This window comes from Mustela nigripes, chromosome 4 (assembly GCF_022355385.1).
Source record: "Mustela nigripes isolate SB6536 chromosome 4, MUSNIG.SB6536, whole genome shotgun sequence".
Taxonomy (NCBI): Eukaryota; Metazoa; Chordata; class Mammalia; order Carnivora; family Mustelidae; genus Mustela; species Mustela nigripes.
The window spans coordinates 180,128,001-180,144,216 of NC_081560.1; the positions used below are offsets into that span (position 1 = coordinate 180,128,001).

At 47.1% G+C, this 16,216-nt stretch overlaps 1 long non-coding RNA gene across 1 annotated transcript in view; it reads right to left on the reverse strand.

Annotated features, from left to right (window-relative positions):
* Nucleotides 1-284: 284 nt before the first annotated feature.
* LOC132015419 (uncharacterized) overlaps nt 285-16,216 on the reverse strand; it is a 144,008-nt gene continuing 128,076 nt past the window's right edge. The window contains exon 4 of the long non-coding RNA XR_009403671.1: nt 285-1,447. This is a non-coding gene — a long non-coding RNA (uncharacterized LOC132015419). The remainder of the gene's footprint in view (nt 1,448-16,216) is intronic.

The window sequence follows — 16,216 nt, forward strand, 5'->3', positions numbered from 1 at the left end:
CAGCCCAGCGCCTCTCCCCTGCCCTACCTGCCTCCTGAGCGGAAGGGCTCGGAAGAATTTCAAGTCCCCATTAACCGTGTTCAGTTGCCACTAGATTATCTGACTTCGTACCTCTGTACCTTAGCACGAGAAAGCAAAATTATCTAAAACGGGAGTCACCAACAGAGTAGAGCGCTCTGGAGCAAGACCCCTTCGTCTGGCCTCCACGTGGATTTTTTCAACCAAACCCACCAATCACCAGCCACCACCAATGAATTAAATTGCGAGGAAAATTAGGGAAACAGCTCAGATTTTAATCAGTATTCCTGTCCCTAATCTGCAGTGCTCATTATCTTGGTTACAGGCTGGCAAATTAATTATGAACTAATGAAGTTAAAGGAGGTCATTTGTTAAGGAAAACTGATTACATATTGTTAGCTCTGGGGATTAAATGGAAAACCGCTGTCATGAAAACAGCTTTAAGAATTAGACGTGATATTTGATTTGTGAGGTTGTGCAGCTGGCAGGGTGACGCAGGGGCCTGTGGGGGCCTGCCGGGATTGGACAGCAGGCCACCTGCACCCCTCCTCTGGGCTCAGGTCCTACGGAGATCGGCCCCTGTGATGGGAAGCCGCTTACCTGTGTATCCTGCTCCAGGTGAGAAGGTACTAACACTAGAAGAGGTTTCTTTCTTTGAGGGGTGTGTGTATGCACGGGCAAGCGTGTGCAAACTCAGGGTCTTCTCAGTGGGCAGTTCCAGGGCAGTGGGATGGAGACTGCTCTGCTCGCTGGGGAACAGAGTGAGAGTCATTAGCGGCTCTGCCCTTTACGTGGGTTTCCAGATGCTACCTTGGAAGCAGCAGAAGTGCTGCACCGGAAGGCAGAAAGCTCGGGCTTGTTCAGGAGGTGCATGTCAGTCAGGGCAGCCAAACCTAACGGCCAAATAATGGACTTGCCCTGCTGACCCATCTGCAAGACATGCCTGCTGAGCAGGAAGAAGGAACAGAATGAGCTCGCTGGTGTGAAAATTCATTCAAGGCCTTGACTGCTGCGCTAAGTGAGGCAGAAATTGCTAGGTGCCCACCAAACTTCATTCTCCTGTTCTTCCTTAGAAACAGAACTCTTGTTTAAGTCCAGGTGGCCATGCACCCAGCTCGAAAAACCACATTTCCCAGAGTCCCCTGCACCCAAGTAGTGAAATTCTGGTCAATGAAATGTGAGCAGAGGTTACTGGGTACGATATCTTGGAGAATAGAAAGCTGGGATGCACGTTTTTGCTCTTCTCTCTTCCTCTTTTCCTTGCCTGGAATGCAGGTGTGATGGCTGGAGCTCCAACAATCCTTTTGAAGCAGAGGCAAACTTAGGGATGAAAGCTACTAACAATCGTGGAGCAAGAAGGCAGAAGGAGTCTGGGTCTCTGATTACTCTGGGACAGCACACCAGCCCTGGAACGCCTGCCTCTGGACTTCTGTGTGAGAGAGGAAAACAAAACAAAACAGAACACCTCAGGTAGTATGTCTGTGCTAGGGTTTTTATTGGGGGGTGTGAGGAGGCTGTCTCTTTGTCTCTAACTCACACAATAAGGACTACGGACATTTTGGCCTTTGCAATGGGGACCCCAAAAGTTTGATTCTCTCAGTTTGTCAGGCTGGAAGAAGAAACAATATTCGTGAGGGGGAACCACCTGTGGAACAGGGGACAGGGGAAGGACTCTGGTCATAGTGACTCCCCTCACACCACACACACACACACACACGCTAAGCACACTCCCTCTGTTCTCCTCTCACTGGTTCAGAATATTCCAGCTCCTCTAAAGTTCAAGCCCATTTTGCCCATGTGTTCAGGTCAACGGGGCCAACACAGCCTGAGTGTGTGTTGGGCTGCCATGGCCCTTGCTTTCAGAACCTCATCCACACCCCGCTCTGCTTGGCAGCCCTCTCTCTGGGGCCACTGAGTAGGGAGGTAGCCTCCTTCTAAGTCCTAGAAATCTGTCCATCTGCCTCGTAGAGAGGCCCGGAATGGCTACTGTCAAGATTCGCCTGCACCCACCATGGTAATAGAAGGCGGAAGCCATCCAGTCTTCCTCTCTCAGGGCAGCTGAGGTCCTGAAGGTGGCCTCACTCCTCCATGTCACGTCCAAGAGGAAAACAAAGACTAGGAGAGGCAGGGACGCGTGTGACTGACATCTAGCCGGACAGATAGAGACACCAACATGGGCTCCCCCTGCCCCTCTTCTCTGGCTGCCCATCCTGGGTTGGGAGGACAGAAGCCTTCAGTCATGTGGCCATTAATTAAGGCCTGGAGGGGACCTAAACCCAAGCTGAGCCAAATCATACTTCTGTAGAGTCCGCAGAAAGGGTTAACTTAGCCATACTCTGAAATAGTGCTGTGCATGTGAGGTAAATGTACGTCGCATATGGAATTTTAACTTTCCCAGGAGCCACACAAAAGAACAAGGAAACACATAAAATTCACTTTAGTAATACTTTATCTGCTTCAATATATCAGGAGATTATCATTTCAACCGGTTAGCCATCCTAGAAAATCAGCAATGAGGTGTTTTACATTGCCTTTTTCCTATCAAGTCTTTGAAATCTGGTGTGAATGGCTACCCTGTGGAATGGCACACTTCTAGAAGGTTCGGGGGAAAACTTCATGCCCCTTGTGGACATGAGCCCCTTGTGGACAAATACCAGCCAGGTCTGAGAATGCCTTTTGACCTGCATCCCCGATACCATGTGGTTTCGCCAATTTTTTTAAAAAATTGTCCATTGGAGTTTTTAACAAAGTGCCTTTCCCTGACCATGCAAGATACAGCCAAGTACATTTTTAAAGGTTGATGGCCAGTTACAGTGGTCTTCTCGGAATTGTCTTCCATCCTTTGCTCATTTTTTAAATTCGGCACTTTAACTTCTTCTCATTGAATAGTTTGAATATTAACTCTTTGTGAGGTACGAAGAAAAAGTTTTCTCTGGTCTATGATGGCGTTTCCCTCCATTCAGTGTGCCTTTTGTCGATCTGAAGGGCTTTTTTTTTTTTTTTTTATGTTGTCAAGAGTGTCCATCTTTTCTGGGTTTGGCGACTTGGTGAGGAAGGCTGACACTCCCCAAGATGACAAAAAGATTCTCCTATATATTCCGCAAATATTCTATCTTAGTTTCTTTTTGTTTGTTTAGCTCTTTGCTCCATCTGGAGTTTATTTTTGCCCAGTCCTGTTCCTAGCACAGCTCACAAAATGTCAGCCCCTGGTGCTGGCTCGGCGAGGGTGGGGCTCCCTGGGAAGGTGAGAAACGCAGACGGCCGCTGGAAAACGGCCCTCCTGTGACAGGAGGCCTGAAAAGTGGCGAGGCTGGAGGCTGGAGGCTGGAGGCTGGCGGCTCAGGCCTTGAGGGCTTTGGGCCTCTCAGCAACCCCAAAGCCACCAGCAACGACTCCCAGGCAAGCTTTTTCACCACCGAGGACCTCAGTTTATCCTCTACCAAATGAGGCTAGAAATGCGTCCTAGCATCTAGGCTGCAGGGATAAACAGACTCCCTGTGGCTTCATTTCCTCGTTTCTAAAGAGGATAAGACTGTCCCTCCTCGGTTCCTCAAAACTTAAAAATAGAAGTACCCTACAACCCAGCCATCGCCCTACAGGGTATTTACCCAAAGAATAAAAAAGCACTAATTCAGAGGGATACATGCACCCCTATGTTTATAGCAGCTCTATCTACCATAGCCAAATATGGAGACAGCCCAAGTGTCCATCGGCGGATGAACGGATAAAACAGGTGTGGAGTATATATACAATGGAACATTACTCTGCCATAAAAAGAATGAAATCTTGCCATTGGCAGCGACATGGACGGAGCTAGAGAATGGTACTGTACGTGAAACAAGTCCGTCCGAGAAAGGCAAACACCGTAGGATTTCACTCATATGTGGAGTTTAAGGAAAAAAAAAAAATGAGCTAAGGGAAAAGGAAAAAGAGAAAAACCAAGAAACAGACTCTTAACTATAGAGAACAAACAGACGGTGACCAGAGGGGAGGTGGGTAGGAGTGCAGGGAAATAGGCGATGGGGATTAAGGAGGGAACTTGTGATGAGCACCAAGTGATTAAAATTTTTAAAAAATTAAAAAATAAGAAGGATGCCCCCCCCCCCCCGCCGTGAGGTAGGTGTACTGAAGTGAAATTAGCTACCACTCTGGCTTACAATAATAGCTTACCTCCCTCGGGTCAGTGAGCTGACAAGGCTCTGCTGGGTGGTTCGCAGTGGAAGTCTCCTGTCCTTACAGTCAGCTAGAGCCATCAGCTAGAGCCACGGTCATCTCGAGGCCTGAGCCGGGTGTCTGAAGTGGCTCAGTCACATGGCTGACAGTGGATGAGACTGCAAGCAGGGGTAGAGACCCCTTTAGACAGGTGATCATGGAGGGCTTCTCTGAGGAGGTGACATTTTTGCTGAGGCCTGAATGGGAAAGAGATAGCGATCCAGATGCCTGGGAGAAGTCTGTCACCTGCTCCACAGCAATTATGAAGGCTAGCATTCCAGAAGGAGCTCTATTTTGGAAGCTCTCCCATGGGCAGGCGAACCCACCTGGCCAACGAACGAGGCAGCTGATGCTCTCCGCTTGGGGAGTGAGTTCTCCAGAAGAAAGAGAACACCCAGGGAAGAAGGGGCCAGGCAGGAAGCCCGCCTAGCACAAGACTGAGGAACAGGAGATTGCGGCCAGGATCCTCCTTCGTCTGGAAAACCGCCTCACTTGCTTAGTCAGGGCCTTCGTACTGAATTAGGACATTTCCCCATTCTTCAAGTGTCATAACTGCCACCAGCGACAAGGCAGTGACAGCATACTCCAGCAGAAATAGCATGACCAGAGACAGAATGCGAGATAACAAGCCCCCTTTGATGGAGCCCGCCCAGCACGAGCCCCAAACACCCCTCACTCTGTTCCTTTCTCTTTGACATGAACAGCTGCACTAATGTGAGTTTACTCATCAGATTAAAAATAATTTGCTAAATATCACAGTGGAGTTATTTCTTCATTTCTTCAGCGACGGTAATAAGATGCGGGGTTGGGTTAATGACAAGGTGCATCTAGATGACAAAATCAGGGATTTGAAGCAAAATGCCAGATAAATCAGACACGTATTCATAGTTGAATTAGGTGGTTTTCTAGCCCGGATTCGTTAGTTACTTGAACTCCCCCAATTTAAATGCTAACTGCATCTGGAAACACCCTTGGAGACACACCCAGACATAATGTTGAGCTAAATATCTGGGCACCCCATGACCCCATCAACTTGACCTTTGATGGATAAAATTAACCATTTCACCTGGCCCCTAGAGTAACTCACTGTACTGAAACACTTTCAGGTGGGTCTCATGATCACCCCATTGTCTAGATCAAGAACGGGAGACCCAAAGCTTCTAAGCTTGCCAGAAGCCTCACAGCTAAGACCGTGCCTTCCTGATCTGAAGCAGGGTCACCTTGACTGCACAGAGTGCTGTTCACTTTCCTCGGGCACCTGGCTGCAGTATGGCTCGTGACCTCTGGGTAGAAAGAGGAGTTTGGGACCCCCATGCCTGGAGAGGGGCTGCAGAGTCTCCTGGCTAGAAGAGAAGTTCTGCTTGTGTCTGGAGCTCTCTGTCTATACAAAGCGCATGCTTGCCTGGGAAGGGGAGGCTGGTCTAGAACTTTGTTAAGCATCTCCCAGTTCTGTTTTTGTTTTTTTAAGATGGATTTATTTATTTGAGAGAGACAGAGTGCTCAAGGGGGAGGGGCGGAGGGAGAGGGAGTCCCAAGCGCACTCTGAGCTAAGCACAGAGCCCAGCGGGGGGCTCAATCTCATGACCTTGCGATCACCACCTGAGCTGAAACAAAGTCAGGTACTTAACTGTGTGAGCCACCCAAGCGCTCCCCTCTGAGCTCTTTGGACCTTAGGGTGCCACATTCTTCCTGGGAGCAAACTATGCGAATTGCCTGGTACTGGCTTCAGAGGAAATAAACAAGAAATAAATGGCTTCTTAACAGCCTGGCCTCTCCTCCCCTGTGATTTTAGTCCTGTAGGACCATCTGCTCAAAAGGCCCTGTGTCCTACTGAGAAGGAATCCAGAGGCTTTTCCAGACGTTTTCTCCTTGAAATGCAAAGACGAAGCCTCAGAAGGAAAATGCATGGCAGCCTGGGCAGCTGTGTGATGGCCTGCTCTGGCTGTGGTCAGCCGGGGGACCGGGGAGTGGGCAGGCAATGGTGCACTGCCCCCCCTGCCCCGCCACCCTTCCCCACCCCAGGGAAGGCACCAGGGCCTGTAGCCCCTCTCCACGACCCTCTGCTCCTCTCCTGCCCTCCCTTCCCAAAGGCCTTCCTGGCTCCTTCTCCGAGATCAGTCCACTGGCCTCTGCACCTGGCAGGTAGACAAAGGCAGAGTGAGTCACCCTTCCTGCAAAACTGGGGTCTAGATGAACTCTCAGAGGTCAGGTGGGTATCGAGACAGAAGGCGCAGCCCAGCCAAAGAATAGGAAGCAGTTTTACTTGCAACAAGTAAGGAGAACACAACGGTGTTTCCCATAGGGCGTCTCCTCGAACAATAACACGGGGACGGTTGAAGCTAAGCATGCGTACATGTTCCCGAAGGGCCTGCACAATGGGGAATACAGCGTGGAACTGGGGCAAAAGTCATCTGCAGGTGACTGAGCCCAGGTCAAAGTCATGAGGGCTGGCAAGGGGCAGTCATCATCAATTCTTTGGCTCTAATTGGTCTCATACCCTAGTGCTCAAAGGGGTTTAGATCCTACGAAGATAGCTTGAGGATGTCAATCTTCACTTTTGAATCAGCCCAGGAACTTTTGCACTGGTTCATTGTCTTTGATATGATTAGGCCACCTGCTGGCCTGCTAGGGGCTGTTTGTTCCTACCCGCTTTCAAAAGATGGCTAGGGCCTAAAAGGACTTGTCTTACCAAGAAAGCTCTGTCTTTGCCCAGGAACCCCTGTGTCTTTCTGCTTACAAACCGGCTTCTCCAGGAGCCATGTCCAGGGTGGACTGCTACCAGCGCGAGAACCGCCACCGGAAGAGAGGCGAAGACCTACAGTTTCACGCCGGTGTCTGGCCGTGCCACCTCGTAGTTCACTCAGTCTGTGCAACCAGGGAACCAGGACTGGGCCGGGGGATCAAGGACCCGGAACTATTTTCTAACTTAATGTGTCTCAAACTGTAATGCATTACAGAAGGTCACCTGAGATCTTGCTAACGACCCATAGGTTCTGATGCAGCGGGTAGGATGGGGCCAAGCTCCCCCCGCACAGCTAACAAGCTCCTGGAGATGCGGAGGACTCGGGCTCCCAGCCCCCACTTTGAGTAGTGAGGAGGCTCTGACCCGGTCTACTGTGCTCCCAGTGTGTGCTGTGGCGTGAAGAGGAGACAGCCCAGACGCATATGGAAACAGTATCAAATAATGAACATCTGAGAGCCTGAGTGTCAAATGAGTAGTTATTTCACATGTCTGAGCCTTGATTTCCTGAGCTATAAAATGAAAATAAATTCTTTTTTTTTTTTTTTTTTTAGATTTATTTATATATTTGAGAGAGTGCGCAAGCAGGGGGATGGGAGGAGCAGAGGGTAAGAGAGAGAGAGAGAGAATCTTAAGCAGGCTCCGTGCCTAGTGCAAAGGCCAAAGCAGGGCTCAATTTCATGACCTGGAGATCGTGATCTGAACTGAAATCAAGAGTCAGACTGCTCAACCCAGGCGCCCCAAAAATAAATTCTTCATCGTGGTTTCTGAGGAATGAATGGACTATAATTTATAAAGTCTGAGTTACTGCTTATATCTGAGATCAACACATTAGCTTACAGATCACATTCAACCAAGATGGAGTAATGGTTGTCAACACCACTGGACTTCAAGGAATGATAGACAATGATCCTGAGACACAGGGAATAAATACGATTAAGACCTACGATTGCCTCGTTTGCTGCCTTCAGAAAATTTCCAGACAAGGTGCAGGGAAGGGAAACTCAAGAGGAGCTCCACAGACTCCCTGAATTGAAGAAAAAAAACTAAGGGTTTAGAGAGGCTTGGGCCACTACAAGTTGAAGGATGGAGTGCTAGAGAGGAGAGAGCTCTGGAGACCTGCAGAGGGTCCCCCTTGAGCACTTAGCAGAGACTGATCAGCACATACATACAAGGAAACTATCATAGGTCATGGAAAGAACCTCCCAAACGTAGGGCCAGGAATAGTACCTATTCCCACCAGCCAGACTGGAAACTTCACGGGTTTTGAGTATTCAGAAAGCTCTTGCCTTAGTAGTGGGAATAGTTAGCCCCAGTGAGCACTGCTCTGGTCGTGCCTGCCAATCTTAAAGGCAAGACACGGAAGAGTCGAACTGTAATTTAACTCCATCTCAGGAAAAAGCTCAAGAATTCAAAAACCCAGCACCCAACACGGTAAAATCACAATACATGACATCCAATCAAAGATGACTAGACATGCAATGAAACAGAAAAGCAGAACAATAGTGAGGAAAAAATTCAGTCAATTGAAATCAACCCAGAACTGACACAGGTGTTAGAATTAGCACACAAGGACATTAAAACAATTATTTTATTATTTTTTTTAAGATTCTATTTATTTATTTGACAGACAGAGATCACAAGTAGGCAGAGAGGCAGGCAGAGAGAGAGGAGGAAGCAGGTTCCCTGCAGAGCAGAGAGCCCGATGCGGGGCTCGATTCCAGGACCCTGGGATCATGACCTGAGCCGAAGGCAGAGACTTTAACCCACTGAGACACCCAGGTGCCCCTAAAACAATTATTAAAATTGTATTCCATATGTCGAAAAGTTACATGAAAGTTTTTGGGCGCCCAGATAGCTCAGTCAGTTAAACGTCTAACTCTTGATTGCGGCTTAGGTCATGATCAAGCCCCTTAGGTCGTGAGATCAAGCCCCTGCCAGGCTCCACGCTCAGGGGAGGCTGCCTAAGATTCTCTGTCTCCTTCTTCCAGCCCCCAACTCCCACCCCATGAGCTCGCTCGCTCTCTCTCTCTCACAAAAAAGAAAAAGGAACATGAAAGGTTGTTTTTTTAATAAAAGATATTTTTTAAAGACCATAATCAACCTTCTAGTAATGAACACTACAATATCTCAAAAAAAAAAAAAAAAAACACTGGATAGGATTAGGAGAAGATTACATATTGCAAAAGAAAAGATTAGTAAACTTAAAGACAGCAGCAGAAATTACCCAAAATGAAACACAGAGGGAAAGATTTTTTTTTTTAATTAAAAGCACATCATTGAGCTCTGAGACAACTCTCAGCAACCTAATATATGTGTCACTGGTGTTCAGAAGGAAGTGGGGTTGTGAACAGAAAATATTGGTTGCTGAATTACTAGGTCTAGAGCAAGGCCCAAGAACTTCCATTGCTAACAAGTTCCCAGTAATGCTAAGGCTTTTGGTCCAAAGTTTCAGAACTCTTGCTCTAAAACAGGAATTGGCAAACTATAAGGGCTAAATCTACCTCTTCTGTAAATTTTTACTAGAATGCAGCCATATTACTGACATATTCTCTATGGCGGGCCTTCATGCTCCAAAAACAGAGTTGAGTTGTAACAGAGACTTAAAGTCTGGGAAGCCTAAAGTATTCACTATTTGGTCGTATACCAAAGAGCTTTGCTCACCCCCACTATAGGAGATAAGTGGGGCCCCAAGTGTTTACAGCCAAGGGACCAGCAGCTGACTACTGCCATTCACAATGCAGAATCTGACTCAAGAGGGCCCAGCCCAGAGGAAGCTGTTGCTGAGGGCTAGTTTCCTAGGTGACATGCAAGTAATCCTAACAGGTACTAGAATTTGGTAGAAATGAGGTCAGGGCATTGAACCCCGTCTTTACCAGGGCCTTCTGGAACCACTCAGCTGCCACCTTGTAGACAACCATCTTCCCAAAGAGATGGGGAAAGGCATGTCCCCTCTGCCAGCCATGTTGGTAGCTATTACTGTGAAGGAGGAAAAACCAATGGATGGCATGAGACTGGAACCAGAAATAATCTTCTCTACTAGAGCAACCCAAGGACGGGGAGAACAGGGTCTCAGGAGCCCCTGTCCACCTGTACATCCATGCAACCGCCCATCTCATCCATCTTTCTATCAGTCCAGCCATCAAGCCACTTATTCTTCCAACCACCCGTTCATTCCATGGATGTTTCCAGCTACCATCCGACCATAATCTACCCACCATCCACCGCCCTCAGCTTTCATCCATCTGTCCATCTGGCCATCCATTCAGCCACCCATTCATCCAAAGAAGGTTTACTGAGCACTGTGCTAGCTGCTGGGAATGCAGCAGGAACAAGAGATATGTGGTCCCTGCCCTCAGGAGGTGTAAAGCCTTGCAGGGAAGACAGACGACAAGTGATTACACACAAATACTGACCACAATGACATTTGTGTTAGATGCTCTGAAGAAGTACAGGTAAAACCAGTCCCATCTGGAAGGCTAAAGAAAGCTTCCTAGAGGAAGTGTTGCTGGAGCTGAGGCCTAAAAAGATGTGACATCAGGGCGCCTGGGTGGCTCAGTGGGTTAAGGCCTCTACCTTGGCTCAGGTCGTGATCCCAGGGTCCTGGGATCAAGCCCTGCATCAGGCTTTCTGCTGAGCGGGGAGCCTGCTTCCTCCTCTCTCTCTGCCTGCCTCTCTGCCTACTTGTGATCTCGGTCTGTCAGATAAATAAATAAGATCTTAAAAAAAAAAAAAAAAAAGAATCAGTCGGACCCCAAACCGGGAGGGAGGTGAGCAAGCAGGGTGAGCAAGGGGGCGGCAGCTAAGCCTGGAAGGGAGGCTGGACCAGGGGCTGGCCCTGCAGGCCAGGTGAGTACTTTGTTCTGTGTGCTAAGAGAACTGGGGTGACCTTGGAAAACCTAAGCATAGACTACATGATTATACAGCATTTTGATGCAACAGGTGTGTTAGTAATAAACTATAAGTGTAGACTTATAATTAATTAAGTCTACACTTTAATTAATTAACTTATTGTTAATAAACAATAAGTGTAGACTTGTATGACGGGCACAGTTGATGAGAGCCAGAGTGCAAACAGGTGAATAAGTTCAAAAGCTGCTCCCAGGTGAAGATGATGGTGGCCCAGACTTGGGAGGGAGAAGGAGATGGAGAAAAGCGGATAAACTCTAAATACAGCCTTAAATTAGGCTGTGTTTCAGCTCAGAGGGGGCCCAGAAGAAGAGAGGTTTTAGGAGTGGGATTGGGGTTCTGGCCAGGAGGAAAGGGGCCTCAACAGGATGCCGAAGGCCCACTCCCCTGTTCCACCGCAGTTCCAAGCCCTCCCTGCAATCAGCTGATTGCACAAGGCTCAGTTCCTAGGTCAGGCCCCACCCACCAGGGTGACCAGGACTGAAGGGATTTCCCAGGATGCAGGCCTTTGGTGCCGGTCAACCTAGGCCCAGTATCACCTTTGTGGGCAGTGGAGGTCCAACAGCAGATAGCAGGTAGCTTGGAAAGTGTAAATCCCAATGTCCAGAGTATGAGCTAAAGGGGCATCATCACCCAGGTTCTGGGCCAAATGGAACACATTTCTTGAGCATCTGAGAGCCCCATCCAACATCCTCCATTTACAGAGTGCTTTTGTCACTATCATCTCTCTGGGCCCCACAGCAGCCTCATGAGACGAAGAGGACCAGCCATGTACTACAGATGAAGAAATTAAGGCTTGAGGTGGCAGAGAGTCACTGTAGAATGGTTTGCCTAAGGGCTCCCAGCTAGACAGGAGCCAAGTCCAAGTCAAAGACATACCTCCCACCTCCAGCCCTGCAGAACCAGGTGCGGCCTTATCCCAGGGCTTTGGTGCAGAGACTTATGTGCACCTCGGAGCCTGGCCTCAGAAAGCAGCAGAGAATAGTGTCCACAAGCCACAACACCACAGGACAACCTGAGTTCCGTGTGGGGACAAAAGAAACATGGGGTCGTGAGCTCTCAGTAAGAAGGAATGCAGGAATAGAAGCCACTGAATTTGGATCCAGAAGGACTGATCAAACCCCTGTGTCTCTTCATCTGTGGCTCAGAGTACATGGGCAAGATCACAGGTTCCTCACCCCTAGGCAGCTTGGTGACAATAAACTCTCAGCCCCATCCCAGACCTAACAAATCAGTTTCTCCAAGGAATGGTGGCCCAGGACTGCTTTAGAAAGCTCAGCAAGCGGTTCAGATGATGACTCAAGCCTGAGAACATTCTCCAGCCAATTTCTCTGGTTTCTCCCAACCATGCAAATACCTTAAAATACACATGGGACTTGCCGGAGCAGGTTCTTGGGAGGCAGCCACCTGTGAAACAGGTACTGTTAATATGCCGTTTCACAGATTAGGAAACTGGACCCCTGTGACACCAGCTGGTCCATGGCTCATTGCGTTTGGCTTTAATGCCATCCCCCAGAACCCAAACTGTCTCAGATCTGTGCTTCCAACGGACATTAATGCACAGGTCAGCAGAATTTTTCTGTGAAGTGCCAAACAGTAAATATTTTAGGCACGGCGGTCCACACAGCCTTGGTTGCAGTTCCTTAACTCGGCTGTGATGACACAAAGGCGGCCTTCCACATTATGTGAATGAGTGAGTATGACTGTGTACCAATAAAACTTTATGGATACTGAAATGTGAATTTCCTATGTTTTAAGTCACAGAATATTTTTCTTCTTTTGATTTTTTTTTCCCAATCATTTAAAAAAATATTCTTAGCTCAGAGGCCATACAAAAACAGGCATCAGGTCAGATTTGGTCCGCGGGGCATAGTTTGCCAACTCCTATACCAATCCATTCGCAACCGGCCAGCAACTCTCCATAGCAATGAGAGGAGTGTCTAGACCCTGTGGGCAGTTTTGCTCTGGGACTTGTCACTTCACTGCCCCTCCCGCTGAACCCCAAGCCACTCATACATATTCCTTCTTGCTTGTCCCTACAGCTGCCCAGCCTGACCTCCTTTTCAGATCTCCACTCGCCACCTGTGCCTGAACGCGGAGTCGGCACTACCCACTGTATCACCCAGCCTCACCAAGCCTCGCCCACAGCCCCCAGACCACCGTTCTTTGGAGAGACCAAACACTTAAGCAGCACATTACATGGAAACCCAAGTTTAGGCACATATATTTTCAGAGAAAATCATACCCTCCCAACCAGTTTGCAACCCATAGCCTGGAGTGGAGAGGCATACACAGCCCTGGGTAAGCCTGTGGTCAGAAGTTGCATTGCTCGGGAGCTCTTCCTAAGTAGCCCCTCGACATTTTATCCTGAAGCTCTTGTGTGATGCTGAACTTTTCAGTGGATTATTTGAGCTACTAGCCAGTTCTGCAATCTTTATCCCCTGGGGTCAAGTTCAAAGAGAATTCCAATGTGATTAAGTAAACATATGCAAGTAGTAGATTCATGCACTACTGTGCTATTCTTTGTGATGTTGGCACTGGGCCGGGAATTATAACCACTCCCGTGTGCTCAGTTTATTTCCTAAGCACCTAACTCATCAGTCCCCACTGTGGATGAAAGCACTTCTTGGGACATTTGAAGTTCAAAGTGAAACTGCCTTTATGCCTCTATCAGCTGAAGAGGAGGGGGAGAGAGATCAGGAGGAGCAGATGATTATGAGAAGGGACAGCGGAAAAGTGAGCTGGTGAATCTGCTGTTTGTGGATGTGTGTTGTTATGGAGGGAAGCAGAGGCGAGTCTCAGGTATTTCAGTCCATGGTGATGGAGAAATTGAACTGTGAATCTGTAAATGGTGCCTGGAGCCATGGGCTGTAACTGCCCCACGCAGGGAGTTAATGGACATGTGGAGAGCTTTTCTCTCTTAACAAAGTACTTGAGCAATTATCTCCGGACACCCACCGTGCAAGGGGATCACGCAGGCTGCTGGGTTACCAGGGCAGTTAGAGGGAAAATAAATTCCCTGACAGCCTCGGCAGGCCAGATGCTCTGGTCCTGATGTGCTACCAGTAACAAATGATGTTTGGGACCCAAACCCCTTCTCAGCATCGTCTTCTGCACCCTGGGCAACAACTGGTCAACGGATCCAAGTCATGGCCCCATTCCTATACAGAATTCCATTGAATCCGCAATCACCCGGCAAGGAGGGCTTGTCACCACCCCATCTGCCACATGGAATCCCATTTTACAGTGGAGAAAATTGAGGTTCAGGGAGGTTATCGAGGCAGAGCGAGGGCTGGAAATAAAGTCAGCTAGTTCTGAATCTGTGCTCTTTTCATTACGCATGGCGATAAGGCCCTCAGCATCCTGAAATACTCTCGTGCCTCAGCCTTCACATCAAACCCAAGTAGCCTCTCAGTTCAAGCAAGACTCACTGAGGAAGGTAAAGTCTATGACATCTATTAGGTAACTGGAAATTCGAATGCTGACTTAATATTTGATGATATTTTAAGAATCGTTATTAATTTATTTTAGAGGTGGTCATTCTGTTATGGATATGTGTTTTACAAATAGTCTTTATCTGAGGCATCATTATCTCAGATGCATCCTGAAATATTTACAGTGACTCTAGTTGAACTCTGAATATGTGGGTCACTGGAAGACCTCAGGGCCTGGGCTTCAGTGGGGGTGATGGTGCTGAGGTGGCCCTGGGGTACCCAGGAGAGATCTGGCCAAAGATGGCAGATGCCTAGCAGAACCTTGGGAAGCCCATGGCGCCACCTGGTGGAAAAGGACTTGAACCTCGGCATGTTTAAGTTAGTTCATGGGAACTTCCTAAATTTCTTGGGCTTGCGGACTAGAGATCCTGTGTGTGCAGCTGGGGTAGAATAAGTTTAACTGGAATTGTAACTTGTAACATGACTCTTCTATATGCATAGGCTGCTAAGATCTTCGGAAAGTCAGGTGACTTATACTTAGAAAAAAGTAACAATTTCTTACACAAATCTGAAGGACTTTTTCTAGATATTCAAATTTCCTGATAGCTTCCTACAGAAGAAAGAACACAGTGCCTCCTTCTAACCCAGGTTTAAATAGTTGGGTTTAAATACACAGCCTTTTCTTTTCCTTAGCAAATTTCTCCCAAACCAGTAATGCTTAAACTTTGGAAGGCAGCATAGGTACTTGCTTACTAAAAATACAGTTTCTGTAAAAAACAAAAACAAAAACTCCCAACAAACAAAAGTTCAGGAACACGGCTTCACAGGTGAATTCTACTGAACATTTAAAGAATTAATACCTATTCTTCTCAAATTATTCCAAAAAATAGAAAAGGAAGGAAAGATTCCAAATGTATTGCCAGCATTACTTTAACCCCAAAACCAGATAAAAACACTACAAAAAAAAAGAGAACTACAATATCTGTGGCGAATATTTGATGAACATCGACATAAAAATATTCAACAAAATATAGGCAACTTGAATCCAATAATACATTAAAAAGGTTATTCACCACAATAACATGGAATTTATTTCTGTCATGCAAGGGTGATTCAATATTTCAATATTTTCAAGTCAGCCAACATGATATATCACACCAACCAGAGAAAGGATAAAAACCATACGATCATTTCAGTAGATTCAGAAAAAGCATCTGACAAAGTACAACATCCTTGCATGACAAAAGCCCTAAACAAAGTAGGTTTAGAGAAAACACACCTCAACAAAATAAAGGCCATATATAAAAAATGCTAAGCTAACATCAGATTCCGTAGTGAAACAATGAAAACTTTTCCCCTAAGATCAGAAATAAGACCAGCATGTCTGCTCTTACCACTTTTATTCAACATAGTAGTGGAAGTCCCAGCCATAGCAATCAGACAAGAAAAAGAAATAAACAGCATCCAAATTGGTAAGGAAAAAGTAAAATCCCCATTATTTGAGGTTGGCATGATACTCTATATAAAAAACCCTAAAGTGGGGCGCCTGGGTGGCTCAGTGGGTTAAAGCCTCTGCCTTCGGCTCAGGTCATGATCTCAGGGTTCTGGGATCAAGCCCCGCATCGGGCTCTCTGCTCAGCGGGGAGCCTGCTTCCCCCCTCTCTCTGCCTGCCTCTCTGCCTGCCTGTGATCTCTGTCAAATAAATAAATAAAATCTTTAAAAAAAAATTTAAAAAATAAAAATAAAAATAAAATAAAAAACCCTAAAGATTCTATCAAAAACTACTAGATCTGATAAATTAATTCAGTAACGTCACAGGATACAAAATCGATATGCAGAAATCCACAACATTTTTACACTAATTATGAAGTATCAAAAATACAAATTAAGAAAACAATAACA